The 23395-nt window shown below is 47.9% G+C and overlaps 1 long non-coding RNA gene across 2 annotated transcripts in view; it reads right to left on the bottom strand.

The window, feature by feature from the left end:
• LOC116627582 overlaps window positions 1-23395 on the bottom strand; it is a 62245-nt gene that overhangs the window by 4725 nt on the left and 34125 nt on the right. Inside the window, exons 1-2 of one of the 2 annotated variants that reach the window (XR_004298506.1) lie at window positions 16490-16526; window positions 14517-14645 (exon numbers count right to left, since the gene is read on the bottom strand). This is a non-coding gene — a long non-coding RNA (uncharacterized LOC116627582). Of the gene's footprint in view, window positions 1-14516; window positions 14646-16489; window positions 16527-23395 lie in introns of those variants that run through there. The other variant, XR_004298505.1, reaches the window with a different exon arrangement.

Consider the following 23395-nt stretch of genomic DNA (forward strand, 5'->3'; position numbering starts at 1 on the left):
ACACACACACACACACACACACACACACACACAGATACCACTGAGGAAATGCCTGAAGGGAGTTCCCTAATCCCTGGAGCCCAGGCATGTCTTCCTAATTCCTCCCCTGGCCCCTCTCCCAGAACAACCCATGGGCTCCTCAGTCTCAGGCTCCAGGGAGGGATCTTTCGCCTTTCCCCTCGGACCACACCTCTGCAGGTGCCAAGGCTGAACCCCTCTTGGGGCTGGGCCTCCTCCCTCCCCTCCCACCTACTCACATCATATCCCTCTGTTCTGATGGGAAGCCTTTTACTTTCAACCTTAAATACTTAAATGCTTTGCTGGGCCTCCCTGGGGTTGGTGTCCAGCTTGGACCGTGCGACACTCACAGTTTCGATAGGGAAATTTCGCCGAACCACGGAAATCTGCAAGCTTGTGTGAGGTGTGTACTTATTTTGTTTTTTGTGACGAGTTCTGGGCATTTTCCAGTATCCAGTTGTTTCACTGTTCAGAGCCCTCTTCCCTAAGCTGGTTTTTTTGTGCCAGCTGAGCTTCTGTGTCAGGAATGACACACAGCGCCACCGGCCTCTCGTGGGCCCCAGCTGCACGGACCCAGAGAGGACAGCCCAGCTGAGCCTCTTGGAATCGGGGCTTCCCTCTCCGCTGCCTGCGGGATTGACTTCTATGAAAACGGAGATGTGTTTAGGACAAGAGTGGCCCCCTGGTCCGTTGGACTCCAGCTCTACCTTTCTTGTCTGGTTTCTTGGAAGCTAAATTTGGAAGGATCCTGGTCTTTGATTTCCTCTTGGCCTAGGGGACCCATCCTCTTCACAACGTATAAAGAAAAGATCAGAAACCAAACTGCAGCCCGTTGCCTACAAGAGTTGCTGACATCTCGAAGCAAACAAGTCTGCCGAGGGACAATTAGGCTGATGCAGGCTCTCTGGATTTCCATTCCATTTCTTTTAACTGCCTCAGTACCAGCTGAACTGCCAGTCCTGGGAGATGAAATTGAACCCAAGGATTTCCCCAGCTATCTGGAATGAAGTTTTCACTTCTTTAATTAGAGTCCCAGAATGTCAAGGCTGCAGGGGCCCTTGGGATCAGCTGGCCCGTCCCCATCACAGGACTGACAGCCAGACTGGGAGGCCCAGCTGGGGGCCCACCCCTGCCTCCTCTCCTGCCAGGGCCCTTCCTGTTACACCTGCTGCTGCTAGTTTTTTCCTCTGTGATAGACTTTTCTTGCAGACACACTAGGTGCTCAATAGGCACTCGGTAAAGGGTATCAGGGCTCTTCTGCAGTCTCCAGGCTGCAAGTCTTGGATCCACCAAGCATTCAGCCTTTATAGTAAGTGGATGCCAAATTTCTTTCTCTAGACCCCAACACATGCAGGAGACCACGCAGCACCTCTACCTGACTTTGAATGCTCCTGCTGGTTCGGTCCCAACCTTATTTGGCACCTACATTCTTGTGCAGGACACCTATGTTCCCTGAACAGACCAGGCAATTTCCCACCCCCTGGGCCATTGCTCTTGCTAGTCCCTCAAACCAAGAGGCTACTCAATCCTGGCTATCCACCAAGACCCTTTTCTTTTTTCAAGGCCCATCTCCGGGATTCCAAAGAGAGCTCCACCACATTGCTCCCTCCTTCCCCCACAATCTACTCATTCATTCCACAGATATTTTAATGGGCACCCACCATGTGGCAGGCACTGTTCTAGGCACAGGAGCTATGGCGGTGAACAAGGCCAATGAAAGTCTCTGCTTTCACGGAGCTGACATTCTAGTGGCGAAGAGAGGCAATAAAGGGAAGAAGTAAATGATGTAGAATTTTAGAGGTCGCATTAACTTCTCCTGTACCCCCTGGTTCTACTTATCTACATGTTGTCCTTATTTTCTTCTGCCCTGTGGTGTGGTCACTTTGTTGATTCTTCCATCTCTCACTGGGAGTCAGCTCCTTGACGGTAGTGGCCAAGGCCTGGTATGCTCTGCAGCCCTCTGGCCAACAAGCATACAGCAAGCACTCAAGAAACACTTCCGAAATGAGCATGTAAATGAATGAGTGAGTGAGTGAATGGATGAGAGTGTGTGTGTGTGTGTGAGTAAATGAGTGAATTGGTGAGTGAACAAATAAGTGGGTGAATGGAGGAGTGAGTGCATGGATAAGTGAGTGGATGAGTGAGTGAGAGGACGAATGAATGAGTGAATGTGTGAGTGAACAGATGAGTGAGTGACTGAATGAATGAATCAGTGAGTGAATGAATAGATAACTGAGTGGATGAGTGAATAGATGAGTGAATGTGTGTGTGGACGAATGGATGAGTGAGTGGACAAGTGTGAATGCCAGGGAGGGGTCTCTAGGCTCAGGACACGTGGTTTTTAGCTTTTCCAAAACAAGGCTTCTACACCTGAAAGCTAGGTGGCTTGGGCGTAGGATTTCTGAGGCCCAGGAGAAGTCAGCAGTGGTTCTCACGCCACAGAACAAAGAAGTGACTACAGAAACTCAAGATAGCAACTTTGTGGTCCGCGCCACAGTTTTGCTTCATTAGAGTGGAGACTCTGGCTACCTTTCAGGGGAAGACATTTCCAGGGGCCTAGCCTTACTGATCCAGCCCCTCATGGCCAGGATGTGCTCCCATAGCACCTCTGATTTTGTGGCAAGCATCAGTAGTATACAGAATGAGAGGCCTTTACAATTTCATATAGAAAAAGAAAAAGTAAACACCAATTCCTCCCTTGACCCATTCTTTGTTAAATATGTGTTGGAATTAGCTGGTTCTTATACTGCCAAATCCCTTTTAATTATTTGCCAAAGATTTTCATATCATTATTAACCAAGTGAATCTTATCCTAAATCTTAATTTTATTTGATGTTTAAGGGATTAAGGGAATGATTTTATGACCTAAAATGTGAATGGTCTCTTTCTAAAAATCCAATCGGTGGTGTAATTGAGCTGTGAACGCTATTTTAGTTTTCTTACAACATATATAATCTGCTGTGGGATTTTATTTTCTCAAGAGACTTGATTTATCTGCTCTTTATACACATCCAGTCTCTGTAAATATGCTTTTGGCTTTTCAGTAATACTATGAGACCTGAATGCTTTGGCAGAGATCAGCAGGGGTAGGAGATGGAGAGGAACGTTGCCATGCATTTAAACAGACTAGGCTGACAGAAAAAAGAACATTTTAAGCATTTACAAAGTATTCAATATACTTTTATTTATTTTGTTTTAAATATTTTAATTTTTTATTTTTAAATTTTTTATTTAAATTCAATTTAGTTAACATATAGTGTATTATTAGTTTCAGAAGTAGAATTTAGTGATTCAGCAGTTGCATGTAACACCCAGTGTTCATTCCACCAGTGCCCTCCTTAATGCCCGTCACCCAGTTACCCCATCCCCCCTACCTCCCCTCCAGCAACCCTCAGTTTGTTTCTAGAGTTAAGAGTCTCTTATGGTTTGCCTCGCTCTCTGTAGGTAATCTCTACCCCCAACGTGGGGCTGGAGCTCACAACCCCGAGATCAAGAGTCACACGCTCTACGGACTGAGCCAGCCAGGCGCCCCTCAATATTAGATATGTTTCATAGTGTTCCATGAATTAGCCTAGGGTTAACTGGGTTGTTGTTGTTTTTTAAGTTAGTTTTTCCTTTAGTTTTGGTCACTATTTTTTGTTGCTGCTGTTGTTTTAATCGGGGTGACCTTTGCCATTGGGAAGACAGCTGCTTACTTATCAAATGGTGTGTTTTGGGATGTCCTTATGATCCAACTGGGTTCAGACTGCAAAGTGAATCCACTCAACACTACCCAAGGGGGCCTGAATATGACTCAAAGTCTCCCTTCAACCCCCAAAGCCCAAAGCCACGGGTGACGCGTCAGTGCTCAACAGCCTGGCTCTGTGCACAGTCAGGAGCACTCGGGCTCTCGGAAACACCAACTGAACTTTCAGGGCGGAATAGCAGAAAACACACTCCCCCGACTACTTTATGGGCCTCTTTCATCAAACCAGAATCATCTTTCAGTTTCTGGGCTAGAAAGCTTAGCATCATCGTTCAGTCTCCAGCCCCCTTCCCCTTCCACTGACTCGTAACAAAGGGCCATCATTTTAACTTTCTCTTCTCAATGTCTCTTGGATGCATCCCTCCCTTTCTGTTTTCCCTGCCGCCTCCTTCATCCAGGCCCCTGTGATCTCAGCCTTGGACACCCCAATAACCCCCACATTCTTTTCTCAGCCTCATGCTCCCATGCTGAGACCTGACTTGACTCTCCATTCATCCTCCTAAGAATCTCTCTCTTCTGCTCCCTGACATGCTAGGGAACCCTTTGCCCCCCATGACAACTCCAGGCTTTCCCAGTTGATTTTCTAGATCCTTACTAACATGGCTATACCCAACCTTTAGCCTTCTAATCCCTAATGAACGCAGCCTGGGTCAGTAGCTGTTGAGAGACATCTGTATTTTGTGGTTTTGGTAGAAAGCTGGACAGACAGACTGATGGAATGGAAGAGTGAGCTTGGAGACAGTCCCATGTACAGATAAAATCTGCTTTATGACAGAGGAGTGGGGGAGGGAACAGTCTTCTCAATCAATTGTACAGGGACAACTGGGTATCCATAAGGATAAAAAATGAAATAGGGCCCCTACTTCACATCACACACACAAATCAAGACCAGGTGGATTGAGGACTTAAATGTGAAAGGTAAAACTATAAAGCTTTCAGAAGATCATAGAGGAGAATATCTTCATGACCTAAGGGTAGGGAAAGATTCCTTAAACATGGCATGAGAAACACAAAGCATAAGGGAAAGGGGGACAAGCTGGACTACATTAAAATCAGGGGAGAAAAGTCAAATTCATAGAAACAGAAACAGAGTGGACACAAGTGGTTGCCAGGGGCTGAGGGGTGGGGGAAATGAAGAGAAGTTGGTGAAAGGGTGCAAACTTTCAGTTATAGGATGAATAAGGTCTGAGGATCTCATGTAAAGCATGGTGACTGTAGTTGATACCACTGGATTGTATAACTGAGCTTTGCTAGGGGAGTAGAAATTCAGTGTTCTCAACAACAACAACAAAAAAGGTAAATATGTGAGGTGATGGATGTGTTAACTAACTCAGTTGCAGGAATCCTTTTACAATGTCTACATATATCAAATCATCACATTGTACACTTCAAATATATTACAATTTTATCTGTCAATTATACGTCAATAAAACTGGGAGAAAAAAGTATCCATATTAGACTGGGAGTTCCAGGGCAGTGGAGCCAAGTGGGACCCTGGGTGCCAGCATAGCGCAGATCTCAGGGCAGAGACACTCTGGGGAGCTGTGGTTGATGAAATTAGGAGGACGCTCTCAAGAAGTGCTGCCCTTGATCTGCTTGAGAGGAGATATCTGTTGACTGCACACCACTGTGTCATCCAAAGCACAGTTGTGCTTTAAGGGGCTGCCATTCGAAGCTCAGGGTAGGGTGTATGTAACTCCCAAGACTTGGACACTACCTCTGGGGACCCTGCTGGGAAGGTAGCTTGGCGCTGGCTGGTCACAAGACAGTTACTGCCCACAACTGTGGTCACCTACCTCTTTGGGCCCCCTGTGGGCATTTTTTTTGCTGGCCTTCATCTTCATTGTTAGCACTGTTTACTTTTTGCCACTCAATCTACTTTCTTTTTAGGGTGCTGTCTTCTAGCTTATTTTACTATTTAAAATTTTTTCCTACCTTTTAATTTTTTCCCTCTCTTTTATTTTATTTGTTTATTTGAAGCTCAATGCGGGGCTTGAACTCATGACCCCAAGATCAAGAGTCACATGCTCTACCAACTGAGCCAGCCAGGCACCCTTCTAGCTTTTTATTTTTAACTTGTTTTGACAAAGGACGGGAAATGACAGCATGAGGGAAGCAACTTTGAGGAGAATTTCTTGTCTAGACCAGGGAGACAGGAGGCCCTTGGTGGAACCCCCATTCTGATGGCAGGGCAGCCCTTGACCACTAAGTCATTCTGCTGGTCTGTATTTATATTTCAAGCTGCCTACCTTGGACAGTTGTCTGCTGGCAGCCCAAGGAAAATGTTAGATGATGCTAACACTTAATGACTACAGACATCCAACAAGGGTTTCACTAGGGGGCCCATTAATGACAACTGACCACAGTAACAAGGGGAAAGCAGTGCGTTGGGAGGCCAGCCCCAAAGGGGCTTCCTAGTGTTGCCCCTCACCTGAAACCCCTGGGAAGGTGACCCCTGATAAGGTTATAGGAATTCCTTTGGACAGAAACCAGGCCCCAGGAACACCCTTAACTGTGCAGTTAGGACCCGTTCAGGCAAGGATTCCCCCAAGAGCTCCCACCTCTCCTGAGGCCATGCAGGATGCTGTCTGCAACTGGCATTCTTCGGGTAGTGGTGACAAGCATCTTGGGAGTCATCGTAAGTGTCTCTCCTCCAACACACACACATGAGTGCTCCATACAGCAGGAGCTGGCTGAGGAGAGGACCACCTCCTGCAGTCCCCAAAGGTTCCTCACTCCATATGTCTGTCCAGTTGCAACCTGGAAGGCTGACTTACTTGCCCGGCATCCCACATGACCACACATCATGACCAAAAGTAGAGAGTGGGGACTTGAACTCAGATGCCTACCTTTTGTGTGAGTGAGTGCTGCTGGCCCATGCACCCACAGATATTCTGTTCTGGAACAGACCTTGCTCTCACCTGAAATGAGGTCAAGTTTAAAAGAGATGAACATGACAGCCAATGGTAATGTGGAATGGGATGCAGAGGACACAAGAGATGGGCTGTGCTAATAAGTATTGTCTTGGTAACATTTGTTATGGAAAGAAAGGCACCATCGTTTCTCTAAATTCCAAGGAGACACTGTTCTAAGAAGGGTTGCAATTTTGTGAACCTCCCCACTCCCCTGTTGATGATCTCTTGTGAGGCCCTGCTACCAAGGTCCCATGCCAAGCTGCAAGACATTCTTCTTGTCATGACAACCTCTATATTCTATAGCACAATATATGGAATGCTCATATTTGGCCAACTCGTGGACACCACCCAACATAGTGTGCATTATTCTGGCAGGTCTTTCCCTTTCTAAATGGAAGTTGTCAGAAGGTTATAAGAACAGCCAGGCCCATGGTTGGGGCATAAAGACCTAGAACTTTTACGTTCCCATCTGGAAAAGGATGAACAGTGTTGGGAGGGGGGCATCCCTCCTGAGAACCTGGGCTGAACCTCCATCCCAGCTGAGGGAAGGATGCTGGGAGGAAATCAGGACCACTTTCCTTTTGAGTGAGGGGTAGAGAGACATTCTTCCTGTTGGGGGCTGAGATCAGGAAAGGGGGATAAGTGGGTAGGCTAACTCACAAAGTCCAAGTCAATTACCAAGGGGCTTAGTTTAAGGATTCGGAAACAGTCCACAGAGCTCCCCAGACATGCAGGGGCAGAACATGGAGGCATTCCACAGGCCTGAGGCCTGGTGGGGTCACCAGGTGGTAGAAGAAGGGTGGAGGAGTTAGGTGACTGGGGCTGCAAATCCCAGGAGCAAACACTTTGTCCAGAGCAGCATGATTTAAAGCTCTGTTGAGAGACCTGTGGCCTCTGGGCCCAGTGCACCTTGCTTCTCAGAGCCCAGAGAACAAAATGTGCCCAAAATAGAGAGTCAAGCTTGTTCCCCCTTTTCCTGCTAGAACCCCAGTCCGCTGTGTCATGAGGAGGTGTGGGCAGTTTGGGCAGTATCAGGACTAGACCCTTGGCATGGCCTTTGGCCAGGTAGCAGTGTGGTTTCTATAAGGGGCTCCCTGGGCAGCAGATATCAACAAATGGGAATGAATTCTGGAAGGGAAGAAGGTGGTGATAAGTGGATGTTTGTGAACACTAACAAGAGCTCCTTTGGGAATTCCCAGAAATAATCAAGGGGTGTGTTAGTCAATTTGGGCTACTGTAACAAAATTTCACAGACTGGGTGGCTTAAATAATAAACATTTCTCACAGTTCCAGAGCCGGGAAATCCAAAATCAAGGTGTTGGTGGATTTGGTTCCTGTTGAGGGCCCTTTTCCTGGTTTGCAGATAGCCGCCATCTTGCTGTGTCCTTACATGGTGGAGAGAGGGAGAGGGTTCTGGTCCCTCCCTCTTCCTATAAGGACACTAATTTCATCATAGGGCTCCACCCCCATGACCTCATCTAAACCTAATTACCTCCCAAAGGACCCACCTCCAAATATCATCACACTGGGAGGTAGTTAGATTAAACATGATTTTGAGGGACACAAACATTCAGTCCCTAACAGGGGGTGAGTCAGGAGCCTCAGTGAACAGGTAGGGGCAAGAACTGGGCCTCTGGCTTATTAATATTCTTGGGACCCTGTATCTATAGGTAGGTGAGGCCCTGAAACCACAGATTACAAGATGATATGAAGTCTGTGAGGAGGAAGTGTTGGGAGTGCAAAGCTGCCTTTGCCCCCCCACATCAGGCCCTGGAACAAACACACAGCCAGTCTCAGGATGTTGAAGTTTTCTAGATTTCTAGCCCCTGCTGTTTCTTGCACTAAATGGTTAAAAACAGTGGCTTTGCTTCATGCCAATCGAGTGAAACCAGCGCTTCAGTGCCCAGAACCCCTTCCTGGTACAGCTCTTGGTCAGTGGGGACCACAAGAGAATCAAATGACTTTTGGAAAACATAAGTGAAGTAGGAGCCAGTGCTGTGGCAGCTCGCACATTGTGTCCCTGATCTGGTGGCTCCTCTTGTTGACACGGGGTGGGTCCCAGTCCTGTAGCTGCCTCAGCTCCTGCCAGCTTTCTTGGTGAGGGGCACCAGCTTCCCTTGTTGGTCACCCATGGTACCCAGGTTGGAGGTGGCCAGAGACAGATGGGGGTACCAGTGTGCCTTTGTTCTTGCCCATGCCCCATTTTCCTTCCTGACTGTTGGCCTGGGTGACTTCAAGCTAAACATCTGATGCTTAGAGCCCTCCACCAGCCCCCCACCCAGGGCAGCGGGTCCCATCCTATGATAACCCTATCATTCTATATCACCTTGGCCGTGCTGCTTCAACTCAACCCTGATTGGTGTGGAGACACCCCACACCCCAGAAGAAAGAGAGTTTAGAAGCCAGGAAAGTGGATGGTAGGCAGGCAGAAATATACAAAAACACAGCATCCCCTAAAGAGTAAAATTACTTTGCATTTGTGACTGCAACCCAAAAGTGAATGCAGTTTTTTTGGTGACTTTTTTTTTTAAGATTTTATTTATTTATTTTTTAAGTAATCTCTACACCCAACGTGGGGCTTGAACTCACAACTCCGAGATCAAGAGTTGCACGCTCCACCAAACCGAGCCAGCCAGGCATGCCTGGTGACTTTTTTCTTCAGCTTTATTGAGGCTTAATTGACAAATAATTGTTTATATTTAAGGTGCACAACTTGATGTTTTGATACATATATACATTGTAAAATGATTACCAATACTGTTGTATACTTGAATGCACTTTAAAAAGCCCAACCCATAGTAAAAACAGCTTTTGTCCCTCTAAGACACGCTTGGGATTGTTTAGGGGATCCTGATCTTCCTTGTTAATGTCAAGTCTTGCAGTCCTAGGTGGCTATTGCCACAGTCCAGCAGCCAGTTTGGAGCACATGGGCTCAGGTCAGGAGACAACTTGTTGATTCTAATCCTTCTCTGTTCTTCCTCTTTATAAGACCTTAAACATGTCCCGTCCCTAATTTTAGGTCTCAATTTCCCCATCTGCACAATGGCTTGTTTGGATACATTGATGACTTCAAACATTTTTACTTTATCTTTTTTACTTTTTATCTTAAAAAAAAAATGTTTTTTAAGTAATCTTTACACCCAACATGAGGCTGGAACTCATGACCCTGAGATCAAGAGTCACATGGCCTACAACTGAGCCAGCCAGGCGCCCCTCAAACATTTTTATAGTAAGAAATATATTTTGCATGAACACCGAAAACAAGTACACATACAAATCAGTATAAAGTGTAACAAAAGTTTCATGAATCAATACTTAGATTACAACTTCAGATGCTGCTGTACACTGAAGGTTTATGTCCCTAAAACTCGTATGTTGAAACCTAGCTCCCAAGGTGATGGTATCAAGAGGTGAGGCCTTTGGGAAGTGATGAGGTCGTGAGGGTGGAGCCCTCACGAATGGGACTGGTGTCCTTATAAAAGAGACCCCAGAGAGCTCCCTTGCCTCTTCCATCATGAGAAGACACAGCGAAAGGATGGCTGTCTATGAATCAGGAAGTAGACTCTCACCAGACACCAAGTCTGTTGGTGCCTTGATCTTGGACTTCCCAGCTTCCAGAACTGGGAGGAGGAAGTGTTTGCTGTTTAAGCCCCTCAGTCTATGGTATTCTGTTATAGCAGCCCAAACAGACCAAGAAATTGGTACTGAGAATTGGGGTGCTGCTCTAACAAAGCTCTAAACATGTGGGAGCAGCTCTGGAACAGTAGAGACTGGAGCCTCCATTGCTGTGCGTGGGCCTTTAAAGAGAGCTCAGGAAGGAAAGAGAGGTGCTAGAGAGAATGCCCCAGTCTTCTGGATGGAAAAGGTCACTCTGATGAGATCTCACATGGAAATGAGGACATGTTATTGGCAATTGGAGGGGAGGCGATCCTTGTTATATAGTGGCAAAGAATTTCGCTGAACTGTGTTCATGTTCTAGTGTTTTATGGAAGGCGGAACTTGCAAGTAATGAAATAGGATATTAGCTGAAGAGATTTCTAGCAAAGCGTTGAAGGTGAGGCTTGGCTCTTCCTGACAGCTCATAGTGGAATGTGAGAAGAGAGAAGTGACTTAAATATGGGATTGTTCAGCAAAAAAGAAAGAGAACTCAAAGACTGGGAAAATTCCCAGCCCACCCATATTGGGAAAAATGAGAACCCTAAGGGTATGGCCAAGCAACCCTTTGATACGGAGATTAGCAAGGATGTGAACTACAGACCATCATCAACAAAGGCTAGGCACAGAGGTGGGGTGACACCAGCAGATACACTGCCAGCTGGGACTAAAGGAGACAGAGAAAGTGAGGTCAAAAGGAAGGAAGAATGATGGACTTCTCAGACCCTATAGGACTGGAGCGTAATGCCATTCAGCCGCAAACACACACTGTTCTTCCCGAAAGCTCAGGGTGCCTGCACCAGGCCACGGCTGCCTCCACCTAGGTTCCAAAGGACAGGGTGGCCACGTGGAGTCATGGGCTTGGGAGTCCAGCCAGGGAGAACCTCAGGGCACCAGCAGAGAGCCAGCTTGGGGGCAGGGCCCAGGCAGAGAGCCCCCGTGGGCCATCCCAAGGAGCTGGAGGGTACTGTTGCCAGCCCAGTGGGCTTGAAAGAGCATCAAGCCCAACGGGATTATTCTGGAGCCTTAAGGTTTAATGTTTGCCCTGTTGGTTTGAGACTTACTTGGGACCCATTTACCTCTTCCTTCTTTCCTATTTCTCCCTTTTGGAAGGGGACTGTCTATCCTATGCCTGTCCCACCGCTATAACTTGTTTGCTTTCGCGGGCTCACAGCTGGAGAGGAATTGGCCTCAGGATGCACCAAACCTTGGGTCTTGCTCATAGGTGATCTAGATGAGGTGTAGATGAGCCTTTGGCCTTAGACTTTAGAGCTGATGCCAGAACCTATTAAAATTTGGGGGGCTGTTGGGTGGGATTTTGCATGTGAGAAGGACATGAATTTGGGGAACTAGGGGCAGGATGCTTAGACTGAATGTGCCAGAATTCATATGTTGAAATCTTAACCCAGCCTTTGGGAGGTGATGAGGTCATGAGGGTGGAGCCCTCATGAATGGGACTGATGCCATCATAAAAGAGACCCAGAGAGCTGCCTCAACCTTTCTGCCTTGTGAGAACACAGCGGAAGATGACCATCTATGAACCTCACCAGACAGCATATCTCTTGCTGCCTTGCTCTTAGACTTCCCGGCTTCCAAAATTGTGAGACATGAATGTTTGTTGTTTAAGCCACCCGGTGCATAGGTTTTGTTTTTGTTTTTTGTTTTTTGTGTTTTTTTTTTTTTTTTTTGTAACAGCCCAAATGGACTAAGATGATACACTTGAATATTTTCCATTATGTTTTTTTTTTAATTTTATTATGTTATGTTGGTCACCATATAATACATCATTGGTTTTTGATGTGGTGATCCACGATCCATTGTTTTCGTATAACACACAGTGCTCCATGCAGTACGTGCCCTCCTTAATACCCATCACCGGGCTAACCAATCCCCCCTCCCCGCTCCCCTCTAAAACCCTCTTTGTTTCTCAGAGTCCATAGTCTCTCATGGTTCATCTCTCCCTCCAACTCCCGCCCCCCATTTTCCCCTTCCTTCTCCTAATGTCTTCCATGTTATTCCTTATGTTCCACAAATAAGTGAAACCATATGATAATTGACTTTCTCTGCTTGACTTATTTCACTTAGCATAATCTCCTCCAGTCCCATCCATGTTGATGTAAAAGTTGGGTATTCATCTTTTCTGATGGCTGAGTAATATTCCATTGTATATATGGACCACATCTTCTTTATCCATTCATCTGTTGAAGGGCATCTCGGCTCTTTCCACAGTTTGGCTATTGCGGACATCGCTGCTATGAACATTGGGGTGCATATGGCCCTTCTTTTCACTACATCTGTGTCTTTGGGGTAAATACCCAGGGTGCAATCACAAAGACAAACTCAAAGTGGATGAAAGACCTCAATGTGAGACAGGAATCCATCAAAATCCTAGAGGAGAACATAGGCAGTAACCTCTTTGACATCGCCCACAGCAACTTCTTTCAAGATACAGCTCTAAAAGCTAGTGAAACAAAAGCAAAAATGAACTTTTGGGACTTCATCAAGATAAAAAGCTTCTGCACAGCAAAGGAAACAGTCAACAAAACAAAGAGGCAACCCACAGAATGGGAGAAGATATTTGCAAATGACACTACAGATAAAGAGCTGGTATCCAAGATCTATAAAGAACTTCTCAAACTCAACACCCAAAAAACAAATAATCAAGTCAAAAAGTGGGCAGAAGATATGAAAAGACACTTCTCTGAAGGAGACATACAAATAGCTAACAGACACATGAAAAGATGTTCATCATCATTAGCCATCAGGGAAATCCAAATCAAAACCACATTGAGATACCACCTACACCAGTTAGAATGGCAAAAATGGACAGGGAAAGAAACAACAAATGTTGGAGAGGTTGTGGAGAAAGGGGAACCCTCTTACACTGTTGGTGGGAATGCAAGTTGGTACAGCCACTTTGGAAAACAGTGTGGAGGTGCCTCAAAAATTTAAAAATAGAGCTACTCCATTATGTTCTTTTTATTCTGTTTCATGTTTCCAAATATGCTGGTCGAGGCTTGCAAACTTGATTTTAGGACAACCACATGTAGGTCACGAGTTGCAGTTTGAACAACTAACTCTAGATGCTTCTAGTGCATTCAGCCAACCCCCAAGCTCTAGGATACCATGGGGGCATTTAGAGGCCTATGCTGGTAGCCTACCTCTAAAGTGGCTTCCTCTGAGTGTGGACGTCTGGAGGGGGCTGTGTTTTCCCCTCTGCTGGAAAGGCAAAGACATTCACTCCCTGCCCTCCATCCCCACAGGAGGAAAGAGCCTAAGACCCTGAAGACAGGACCCTGTGGCTGGTCCTTTCTGCCACTGCACCTAGGGCTACAGAACCCAGGAAACCAGAACTACCCAGGGAGAGCACTGACTAGTGCTCACTTCTGGCCATTGCTTACAGTGACAAGGCAAGGGGGCATGAGCTGCACCAAAGAGCCCTGGGGACACAGCATCACTCTGACCTAGCTAAAGGGCCAGGCACTGGGCTGGGCGGTTCAAGGTCCCGCTAGCTGAGAACCTGACTTGGGCCTTCCTGACTGGGGAGGCAGGTGGACAATTACAGAGGATTCAAGTAGTTAAATAAGCCAGCAAGGTCTGACCAATACCAATGCAGCATGGGCAACATGAGAGTCAGTTTATGTGTGACCCTGGCCAGGCCATGGTCCCCAGTTATTCAATCAAACACTAATCTGAGTGTTGCTGTGAAGGTATTTTGTACTCGTGGGCAACATCTACAATCAGCTGACTTCAAGTCAAGAAGACTACGAACCCTTGATAATGTGGATGGGCCTCATACAATCAGTGAAAGGCCTTCTGAGGTTTCCCAAAGAAGAAATCCTGCCTCCAGACTACATCAGCAACCCCTGACTGAGTTTCCAGCCTGCTGGCCTGCCCTATAGATTTGGGACTTGCCAGGACCCACAATTTTGGGGACCAGCTCCCTAAAATCCATCCATCTCTCTATTCACCCATCCATCCATCCATCCAACCACCCACCCACCTATCCATCTATCTAGGTCTATCTTTCTATCTCATCTCTTGGCTCTGCTTCTGTGGAGAATCTGACTGAGCCAGGTTGACACTCCGTGGGCACTCCCAGGACACTGGTCAACTACCGCCTCGCAGCGTTATGGAGGTTTTGGCAACAACGGTTCTGACCAGAATTAGTGGTTAACATTTACCTGCACTGTTCCGACCATGCAGCTCTCTTCCCGGCAGCCCAGAGGTAGCTGGAGAAGGTGGCAGATGAGGCTTGGGGGCAGACTGAGGGGCTCTCCTCTCAGGAGTAGGGGCTCTTCCACCTGAGATCTCTGAAATGGCAACAAGGGGCATTCAGGACTGGCGGACACCAACCAGCTCACCTCTTTTTTCCAAAGCTCAGCCTCTCTGCAGGGTTGCTGGTAGTGATCAGAATCGGAAACGAGATGACCAGAGGGAAAGTGCCTCCCTGCTGGGGGCCCAGGGCTGCACTGACTTCTGTGGCTCTGGGACACTTTGGCCTTTGTGGGCCCCTTCCTCAATAACAAAATGCATAACAATTATAGTTGATGACTCTGTAGCTATAAAGATGAATATGTGAATTCATATGAATGTCTATGTATCCACATTAATAGTACATATTAAAATATTTTCTTCCATCTAAGAGTTCATTGTCTCCCTTCTGATTTGAAAAGAAATTGAAGTATTTTCATGAGCCGCTAAAAGTATCATGGCCCTAGTACATCCTGTGTCTAATGGAGACGTCTGCCCTGAGTCCCCTGCCAGCCCTGGGAGGCACTTGGAGAGTGTCCAGGCCACGGAGGAGCAACCTTCTCCCCTGGAAGAGCCGAGTCAGCACAAAGGATAGGGTGGACAGCTGCTTTTTGTCTTTGTCATTAAAAAAGTCTATTGAGTCCTGTGGGAAAAGATACAGTCTTACAGTTAGATGACCAATTATGTCAGAAAAAGCAAGGTCCCTGAGAAAAATGAGCAGTGATTTTTTTATGATTTAAAGTCATTATAATTGTCACTGACCCTATCAAGCACTTATTATAAGCTGCACATAGGGCTAAGTGTCATACCTTCATCTTCACATGAACCCCATCTTCGAGACTGGAAGGTTGGGGCACCAGGCTGCTGGGGGGTAGGGGGTCAGAGGAAGTGAAGGGCACAAAGCAGAAGGGACCAGTGGGGGAAACGGACTGCGGAAGACACCCTCAGGGCTTCCCCGTGTTCTTATGATTTGCCCTTCTGGAACCACCTTCCATGACAGCTTGATAAACTTGGAACAATAGCACAGAACCCAATGCAAAAGTTAACATTTTCATGAATGTTTTCAGGAAAAGAGCCTGTGCTTGCCTCTGATTTTCCTCTCAGTGACTTCCCAGGCCAACAACAGAAGCCATTAAATAAGAACACATTTTGTATGTTTCCTGCTCTTGAACTGAATGAGGACGACCCATCTGGGAGTCTGGGGAAGTCTTCGCAAAGGGAGTGAGCCAGGGAGCGCTTGGTGCCCTGAGAGAAAACTGCTTCCTGGCTCCGGGGTGGAGAGGCCCCAGGGCTGGCTGCTCCATCTGGTGGGCCCAGAGGTGCAGAGGGCCTAGAAGCGAGGAAAAACTGCTGTTATCAGCTGCACGCTGTGTACAAGGCCACGGCAGCTCCAAGGGGCAAAGTCGAGATAAGGAGTCGGGCAGTGTGACTCCAGACAGTTCTGACTTGGTCACTTAACTGGATGGCCATGAATGGGTTACTTTGTCCCTTGGAGCTGCCTTTTCCTTGCACGGCACTGTTTGCACACCTACTGTGTACCGGAGCTCCCCACGTACTCTTAGGGAAACCTGGCAGCGAGGTGAAGCTTTGCCCGGGCCCAGCGCACAGACGAGGAAGCAGGCTCTGAGAGCCTTCGCAAGTGCCGGAAGGTAGAGAGGTGCAGATACCCAAGTGCTTAGAACTGGCAGGAAGTCTGCCAGTCCTGCAGTCTGCCCTTCCATCTGCTGCTTTGGACCCTGAACTGGCCCTCCCATTGTTCTGCCCCCCTTTTAAAATTGTACTTAATATGGGTGTGTGTGATGAAATCTGTCAATAACACTTTCAAAAAATATTTATTTATTTGAGAGAGAGAGAGCATGAGCAGGGGGAGAAGAGGCAGAGGGAGAGGGAGAAGCAGACTCACCGCTGAGCAGGGAGCCCAACGCGGGGCTCGATCCCAGGACCCTGAGATCCTGACCTGAGCTGAAGGCGGTAGCTCAATAGACTGAGCCACCCAGGCGCCCCTGTCAATTAACATTTTAAAGTGTACGATTCAGTGGCATTAATTATATTAATGAAGTTATGCAACAATCCCCACTAATTCCAGAACATTTTCATCACCCCACCCCCCAAAACCCCCATACCATCAACCAGTCACTCCATTCTTCCCCTCCCCCCGGCCACTGGCAACCACTAATTTGTTTTCTGTCTGTACGGATTGGCCTCTTCTGGACATTACACATGAATGGAATCATACAGTATGTGGTCTTTTGGGACTGGCTTCTTCACCCTAGCATGAAATTTTAGGTGTAGCATGGATCTGCACTTCATTCTCTTTCATGGCTGAGTAATACTTCATTATGGATGGACTGCAGTTTATTTTTCCTCTGGCCAGTTGATGAACATTTGGGCTGTTTCCACTTTTTTCGATTATGAATAATGCTGCTATGAGCATTCATTGTCTGAGCACCAGTCCTCTTGGGTATGTACTCAGGAGTGGAAATGCTGGGGCACAAGGTAACTATGTTTAACTTTTTGAAGAACCACCAAAGTGTTTTCTGCAGAGGCTGCCCCATTTTCCAGTCCCATCAGCAGTGCACAGGGGTTCCAGTTTCTCCGCAGCCTCCCCAACACTTGTTCTTTTCTGGGGTTTTGTTTGTTGTTTTTGTTTTTTTGTTTTTTTTTAATCTTAGTGGCACGAGGTTAGTATCTCATTGTGGTTTTGATTTGCATTTCTCCAGTTGCTACTGATGTTGAGCATCTTTTCATGTGTTTGTTGGCCCTTCCCATTGTTCTTTTTTTTTTTTTTTAAGATTTTTATTTATTTATTTGTCAGAGAGAGAGAGCACAAGCAGGGGGAGCAGCAGAGGGAGAGGGAGAAGCAGGCTCCTCACTGAGCAAGGAGCCCGATGTGGGACTTGATCCCAGGACCCTGGGATCATGACCTGAGCCGAAGGCAGACGCTTAACGACTGAGCCACCCAGGTGTCCCCCATTATTCTTAATATAGAATAAAACATCCCTACCAGAGCCTCAAAGGCCCTGCCCCCTCCCCTCTGGCAGCCCCCACCCCTGCCCCGGTGCCTGCCCCTCTGCTCATCCATTTGCACTCTGGGATCCAGCCACACAGGCCTCCCTCTTCCTCACGTGCCTCAGAGCCTGTACACACACAGTCCCCTCTTGTTGCAACTGTTCTCTTCCCCCGGTTCCCCATCCCTGCGGTTACCTCCTTATCCTCCATCTGTCCGCCCTGCCCACCAGACTAGGCTGACCCCTGTCTGCGTGCACGGAGCATCACCAGGCACTGCCCCTCCCCACACCTCATCCGAGTGATGGGCCTCCTGCTCCTTGGGGTTTCCTGATGGCATGTTCGCTGCTACAGCCCCAGCTCCTAGCTGAGTGCTGGACAAACACTACGTTTGGGTCCAAAGCAGTGGACAGAAGGCTGGACCGAAGGATTGAAGGATGTGCAGGTTTCCTGCCCCATCTTGGGCTGTTCCTGCCCTGAGCACCCAGTACTAGGTGGATATGTCTGGATATGTCTCCTAAGTACCAGGGTGGCAGCACAGACGGGCATCCCCAAACCTCTCCCATTGACATCTTTGGAGTTACCCAGCGTCAGCTGTGGTCTGTTATGACTCATGCCCTCGAGGCACATGTCTGTTGTCAGCAAGTGACTCATGGATGCAGCTCCTCAGCCTTGGCAGCCAGCTAGGCCTGCTGACATAGGGGAGAGAGTCCCACACTGGGAGGCAAGAGCCAGAGTTCTCGTCCCAGTCTGCGATGACTCGCTGTGGGAGCTGGGGCCCTGGCCTCCGCAATCTGCAGCATACATCAGAACCACCTGTAGAGCCCTTTTCGTATAAGTACCGCGCGCTAACTGATTGCGCCACTGGAGCTCCTGTAGAGCCCTTTTCGAACTGCAGCTGGCTCTCCCCGTCTCCCTCCACCCGGAGATTCTGATTTAGTAGCTTTGGCATAGGGCCCAGGAAATCTGCATTTTAATCAGCAGCCCCAGTGTCCCCTGATGCTCAGCCTGGCTTGGATACTCTGCACGAGCTGCTTGAGGGCCCTCTCCACTGCCCCAGACTTTGGTTCTAGGATTCTAGAATGTCTTTCCATCACAGTCTTTGCTGGGTGAGTTCCAAGAACTTCCGTGAAGGAAGGCCAGCTCCCTTTCTATTTCCTGAACACCAACTCTGAGCCAAGCCCTAGGCTAGTTGATTGCTGACCTACAGTAGATTCTAGTCTTTTAGGGTGGACTGATTCTGCCACCGGAGCACTTCCCCTCTAAGCCACAAACACTCTGTGACAAGGGCTAGAATACTGAGGTGCAAACCGAGGGTGTTGGGGAGGCAGGGGGGAATGGCAAAACCCCTCCTGATGGGCACCTCAGGGAAGCCAGGCAGGGGCAGGCACTGCTGGGTTTTGAGCAATACACTGGAAGCAGCACACTGGGCTTTGAGCAATATACTGGAAGAGACCATGGCAGTTTATGGCTGTGTGTCAGGGAAGGCGAGGGCAGGAGGGGCAGGAGAAGCACCATGGAGGGAAAAGGAAGGTTCTAGATTATGAGGTGAGAGAAGTGGTCATGGCCATATCCTGGAGGACCTGGAGTATCAGGGTGGCAGGGTGACAGCGGTTGGGGTGGGGGATAGTGGCCGGGCAGCTTTGGAGCCTGATACAGATCCTTTTGTCCCTGGGGAACCATGAGAGGCCCAGAAGCATGGGCTACTGGTAAAAGTCTCTTCAATAAATGGTGCTGGGGAAACTGGAGAGCTACACGCAAAAGAATGAAACTGGCCCACTTTCTAAAACCAAAAATAAACTCAAAATGGATTAAAGACCTAAATGTGAGACCTGAAACCATAAAAATCCTAAAAGAAAACATAAGTAGTAATTTCTTAGACATTGGTCTTAGCAACATTTTTCTGGATATGTCTCCTAAGGCAAGGGAAACAAAAGCAAAAATAAACTATTGGGACTACATCAAAATAAAAAGCTTTTGCACAGTGAAGGAAACTATCAACAAAATGAAAAGGCAGAATATATTTGCAAATAATATATCCAATAAGAGGCTAATATTCAAAATATATAAAAGAACTTATACAACTCAACGCCAAAAAAAACCCCAAATAATCTGATTTAAAAAATGAGCAGAGAACCTGAATTGACATTTTTCCAAAGAAGACATAATGGCCAATGGACACATGAAAAGATACTCACCATCACTCATCATCAGGGAAATGCCAATCAAAATCACAAGATATCAGTTCACATTAGTCAAGAAGGGCTAATATCAAAAAGACAAGAAATAACGTGTTGTCAAGGATGTAGAGAAAAAGGAAGCCTCGCACACTGATGGTGGGAATGCAAATTGCTGCAGGCACTCTGGAAAACAGTATGGACGTTCTTCAAAAAATTAAAAATAGAAATACCATATGATCCAGTAATTCCACTACTGGGTATTTACACAAAGAAAACAAAAACACCAATTCAAAATGATATATACTTATTTACAATGGCCAAGACAATGGGCAGCAACCCAAGTGTCCATCCATAGATGAATGGATAAGGAAGATGTGGCATTTACATGTAATGGAACATTACTCAGCCATAAAGAAGAATGAGATCTTGCCATTGGCAACAACATGGATGGACCTAGAGGGTATAATGCTAAGTGAAATAAGTCAGACAGAGAAAGATTAATTTCATATGATTTCACTTATATGTGGACAAAGCAAATCAGCAAACAAACAAAAAACCAGAAATAGACTCATAAATACAGAGAACAAACCAGTGCTCATCAGAGGGGTGGGGGTGGGGGATGGGCGAAATAGGTGAAGGGGATGAAGAGGTACAAACTTCTAGTTATAAGATAAATAAGTCAGGGAGATAAAAAGCACAGTACAGAGAATATAGTCAATGATATTGTGATAACCTTGTATGGTGACAGAGGATGACCACATTTATCATGGTGAGCACCGAGTGAGGTATAGACTTGTGGAATCACTATCTTGTACACCTGAAACTAAAATAACGTGTATGTTAGCTATACTTCCGTAATAAAAATTAAAAATAAGCATCTATTTTAAAACAACAGCTTTGGGAGCTCGAGGCTGCAGCACTGGGGAGGGTCTGGCGATAGAAGCCCTCCCTGCCCTGAACTTGAGTTTCTCCTCCTTAGGTTGCCCCTCATGGACCAGTATGCCTCCCCATTTGGGATGGTCTTAATGATTTCAGGTCTGAGCTGGGGCTTCCAGCAAGCCTGCTTCCTGACCCGTTGGCTTTCTGTTTAGAGCAGGGAAGAGGACTTTGCTAGGCTGTGTGCCCAGAGGAGGAGCGAGCACAAGCCCAAGGTGGTTAGGAATGGCAGGGCTCTGGATTCCCAGACCGTCTCTACCCCTTGCACTGCTTGAGCAAGGCACACACCCTCTCTAAGTCTCAGTCTGCTCCTCCATGAAATGAGGGTACAATTAATACCTGCCTTAGGATGTCAATGACCTTAAAATGAGGCTTTACAGAAAGTCTGGACATTCTCCTGTTCTTCATGGCAGAAGAGAAACCCCACTAGACCTACTAACTTGGTGGCCAAAGCCGAAGTGCTGAGCTTCAATCATGCCCCTGGGGCAAAGAACTCCACCAAGATGAACCTCGAGGAAGGGCTGAAGAAAACACACAGGCAAGGCTGCCAGAACAGGGGGAGGAAGAGAAGCAGCTTGCAGAGCCAAAGGGGCACCCAGAAGACCAGAGAACACCAAAGACAGCTTCACCATTTGGGAGAGAAGACAGGGGAGGGACAGAAGAAGGGGACCCCCGGGGGAGTGACAAGGCTGATAGTGGGTTGCACAAATCTGGATTTGCACAAATCTGGATTCCCTCTGAGGAGTAACCTGCCCCTGCCTGGCCTTAGCCTGCTCTCAGGAGCCTTGAAGCTGCTAGACACTGTTCCCTCCTCTTGATGGAAGGTCAAAGTATGGGTTCAAACCCAAGGGTGTGGCCACTCTGGGCTGGGGGGAGTGGGGAATGCAAAGATGGGTATCCCCAGGGAGGAAGGCAGAGTTCGGCTAAACCCTGGGCCTCCAGGTCTGGGCTCCAACAGACACATTGCCCCCACCTAGCTCACCTCCTCGAGCACTGATCTCTGGGCAGAGGTCAGAATGTTAGCCCAAGGGCAGCTCTGGGAGGTGGAGAGGTGGGGGGACAGCTGCCAGACTTGGGTCAAGGACACCTCCCCTCCTCTCATAGGTAGACCACCACTCAGCAGCACGTTCTGCCTTTCTTCGTCTCTGATTTATGACCCATGCTCAGGGCCACCAGCAGTTCCAGGCCCTTGCCTGCAGGCCCCCTGAACACTGTCCCCACTCTGTGAATGCCTCCAAACTACGTGTGAACCAAGTCATCTCCTGTCATGATCCTCCACTGTTGCCTTGACCCTGGGAAGAATCTCAGTTCCAGCTCCCAAATCCAGCGTTGGGGCCCTTCCCCCATGGCATGCCACTAAGAATTTCTGTAGGAGTCACTTCCAATAGGCCCTGTCTCCTGGACACAGGAGCACCCGTTCTTCACCCTATTCCTGTAGGGGCCACCCTCTTGCTGAGCCTCACAGTCCCTCGGGCTGTGCCCTCCACCTGCTGACCTTCTGCTCCTTACCCTTCCCTGCTCTGCCACCCTCACCTCCTCTCCCAGGTCTGGCTTACAACCTGTTGGCCCAAAGCCTACAGCTGTTTCCCTGGGCTGGTGCGGAGGGGCTGTGGATATGACGGTTAATGTTTTGTGTCAAACCAGCTAGGCCATGGTGCCCAGTTCTTTGGTCAAATACCAGTCTAGATGTTGCTGTGAAGGTATTTTTCAGATGTCATTAGCATTTACATCAGTAGACTTTGAGTAAAGCAGATGACCCTCTATATGTGAGTGGGCCTCGTCCAATCAGTCGATGGTCCTGAGAGCAAAGACCAAGGTTCCCCAAAGAAAAGATTATGAGCCCAGACTGCAGCATAGAAACCCTGCCTGAGATTCCAGCCTTCAACTCAAGAGTGCGGGCCTGCCCTGCTGATTTCAGAATTGCCAGCCCCCGTCATCGCGCAAGTCAACTCCTTAAAATAAATCTCCCTTTGTCTCTCGGTCTCTGTCTCTTTCTCTCTCCCCTTACTCACACAGCAGACAAATGAGTGAAGTGTGTTGGCTGGGCTGGCATGTGGCAGCCACCACCACGCATGGGAAATGTGAACACTCTCGGGGAACCCAGTCTGCACCCGGGCCCTCCCCACCCCACATGGACTCAAGCCTGTTTCCCACATGGCTGGTACAGAGGCCACTGGCCAGTGAGGAGGAGGGCTGGGTTCTACCCCAGCTCACCCGGCAGCTGAGTGACCTTGGGTAAGGTCCTTCCCCTCCCTGGGCTAAAGTGTCCCTATTCTCAGCAGCAGCGCCAGACAGCAGTACTTGTTTGTAAATGTTTTACAGTAGCAGATTGCTCTGTGCCAAAGGGAATCTTATACAGTAGATCAACTTTTAAAGCTGTCCAAGTAGGGCCTCTCTGGCTTCCGTGGAGGGGCGGGAGCAGCAGAGAGCTCCCTCCACCTGCCCCTCAGTCCTGCCTGAACCTTGGACCTTGACCCCCAGAGTCTTCATGCTCTGGTCTGCTCCAACATGTGCAGACTGTACTCCCCACGCTTCCGGGTGGAATCCATTTCCTTGGTGTCCTGCCTAGCTCAATGTGCCTCTGGGCTGGTAGAGGGAATCTCATTACTGCTCGTGACTCAGAAAAGTCTAAAAGCAGCAGACAACAGCTCCTTTCAGAGCTCCCTCTGAACCCCAGGGTCTCAATT

This window comes from Phoca vitulina, unplaced genomic scaffold (genome assembly GCF_004348235.1).
Source record: "Phoca vitulina isolate PV1807 unplaced genomic scaffold, GSC_HSeal_1.0 scaffold99, whole genome shotgun sequence".
Lineage (NCBI taxonomy): Eukaryota > Metazoa > Chordata > Mammalia > Carnivora > Phocidae > Phoca > Phoca vitulina.